The sequence below is a fragment of the Apium graveolens genome, chromosome 4 (genome assembly GCF_009905375.1).
Source record: "Apium graveolens cultivar Ventura chromosome 4, ASM990537v1, whole genome shotgun sequence".
Taxonomy (NCBI): Eukaryota; Viridiplantae; Streptophyta; class Magnoliopsida; order Apiales; family Apiaceae; genus Apium; species Apium graveolens.
Window position 1 is genome coordinate 150570394 of NC_133650.1, and position 2750 is coordinate 150573143.

General features: G+C 38.5%; 1 non-coding gene across 1 annotated transcript; it reads right to left on the bottom strand.

The window, feature by feature from the left end:
• Positions 1-2118: 2118 nt before the first annotated feature.
• Positions 2119-2225, bottom strand: LOC141723087 (small nucleolar RNA R71). Its single transcript, XR_012576080.1, has one exon. It is a non-coding gene; the product is annotated as a small nucleolar RNA R71 (small nucleolar RNA).
• Positions 2226-2750: the final 525 nt, after the last annotated feature.

The following is a 2750-nucleotide window of genomic DNA, read 5'->3' on the forward strand; positions in this document are numbered from 1 at the left end:
AGTCTTTCAACTAGAACCTTGCTGTTGTGTGGCATTTATGACACTTTATAACGCTCCATTAAGCTGTGAATTGATGCTTTGATACTCAAATTGTTGGTGTTTTAATGTGTTTTCTAGCATTTTTGCATTTCAGGCTTTAATCCGAGATTCAGGTGAATTAGCACTGTTTTTATGCTAATATGGTGTTAGGATGGTGTTCAAGGAATAAAGCTCGGGAAACCAACTCATTGCAGCAAGAAAAGATGAAAAATATATTTTTCTCCAGAAGGCCAGCGCGCCCGCGCTGATCAAGCGCGCGCCCGCGCTGATCAAGCGCGCCCGCGCCCAAACTTCAGAGACAGCGCGCCCGCGGTGATCAAAAGCGCGGCCGTGCCGGGTCGGGATGTTAAAATCCTGATTTTACCTGGCTTCTAATTGGAGGACTTCTACTTTGCGTGAGCTGCTATATATACATAAATAAAGGACGTTTTTCATAAGGAGACGTACCATAGCACAAGGAGAAGGTGTAAGAAGACCGTTTTAGCACGATTCAACGAAGGTGAAGAAGATCTTATTTTTATTTGTGATTCTTTGTTCTAAGTTGTAACTTTGGATGCTAGTTTTCTTATTCGTGAACCTATACTCTTATTTCGTACTTGGTTTATTATTTATTCAGTATAAAGACTACATTTATTATACCATGCTTTCATCGGAACCCACGTTGATGATGAGTCCGATTATGGGATAATCATTATTGTGGGGTTCTAGCGGATTTATTTATGGATTTCTTTAGTAAAATTGTTTCAATACCTTAGTGTGTGGTGATTGTATGATAACCTAGTATTAGTTGTACTTATTCGTGTTATGAGTGTCGCGGACTTATAAGATAATGTGTTAATCTTTAATGAAGCGACAGTGAATTTAAGGATTTAGAACTTGCCATGTTAGCATAGGTTCATGTGTTATTGTTATGCATGATTCGTAGGTAATTTTAACCATCTTACCTGCCCTACATAATCATGATAGATAACTTGTGCATTAAGCCATTATGTTGTCAGCTTCTATCTCTTTTGTTGATGTCTGGTAGTATATTATTCATGTAACGAAAGTTGGCGTTTAGCAGTTTCGTGTTATCTGATTAGTATCATCACCACTGCATGCTAAGGTTAAGATCAATAAGGGTATTGAATGAAGTATTTAATGAAGTTAGAATCTCATGTTTATGTTATATAATATCCAACTCTCTTTAATCTCTTAGTTATAATTGCTAGTTTAATTTGTAGTTAATAATCAAACCCAAATTGTTATCATCTTAACATTGAATAATAACCATATCATTGGTGTATAAGTGCATAAATCACATAGTTAACCTAAACCAGTCCCTGTGGGAAAGAACTAGAAATAATTATATATTACTTGCGATCGCGTATACTTGCATGAATATTATTGCATGTTTAGCCCTAACAAGTTTTTGGCGCCGATGTCGGGGACTGTAGTGTTAACTTTTAATTTATGTGTTTGTCATCAGTGATCGTTAAAGTTCATTGACTCGAACAATGTTACTTACTTACTCTTTTTCTTGTCATGTTTCAGGTACTCTAGCGATCGTGTATGCATATGCGTTGGCGAGCTCATAGGAGAATTCTGGATAAAGACTAGGAAAAAGTTGTAGGGGAGCGAAGGGAAGATTTTGAGGATGAAGAGAAAGTAAAAGAAGAAGAGAAAATTAAAGAACCACCTTTAATAGAGATGGGAGATCAAGCAGATAATCCTAAGGCTTTGATGGACTATTCTCAGCCGAAGATCAATGATATTCAGTCAAGCATCATCAGACCAGCCATCACGGATAACACTTTTAAGATCAAGTCGAGCACGATTCAGATGATACAGAACTCAGTTCAGTTTGGGGGTTCTCCTACTGAAGACCCCAACATGCACCTCAGGGATTTTATCGAGATCTGTGACACTTTCAAGTACAAGGATGTGACTGAAGATGCTATTAAGCTGCGACTATTCCTATTCTTTTTGAGGGATAAAGTGAAGTGCTGGTTACATTCTCTACTACCAGGGTTTATCACCAGATGGGAGGATCTTGCTCAAAAGTTTCTCACTAAATTCTTTCCTATGGCGAAGACGGCTGTAATCAGGAAAGCGCTTCCTCAGTTTGCTCAGCAAACTGGTGAATCTCTATGTGAGGCTTGAGATCGGTATAAGGAGATGCTAAGGAAGTTCCCACACCATGACATGCCTGATTGGATGATTATAAACTGTTTCTACAATGGTTTAGGCGCACAATCTAAACCTATGCTCGATGCAGCATATGGTGGAGCCTTATGGGCTAAAAGCTATAACGAAGCTTAGGTGTTGATTGAGCTAATGGAAGCTAATGAATACCAGAATCCTACGCAAAGAATGTTGCAAGGCAAAGTAGTAGGAATTTTGGAGGTGGATACAACTACTACTATAGCTGCTCAACTTCAAGCTTTGATGATGAAAGTGGACTCTTTGGCTAATTATGGAGTTAATCAAATCACTAGTGTTTATGAGATTTGTGTGTGGGCACTTGAAACTGAGCAGTGTGCTATTTCTAGCGAATCAACTCAATTTGTGAGCAACTTTCAGAGATCACAGCAACAAACTCCAGCCACTTATCATCCAAATAACCACAATCATCCTAACTTCAGCTGGAGAAACAATCAGAATACGGTACAATAATCTTATCATCCATACACAGCAAAGCAGTATAACCCTCCTGGTTTTCACCAACCGCA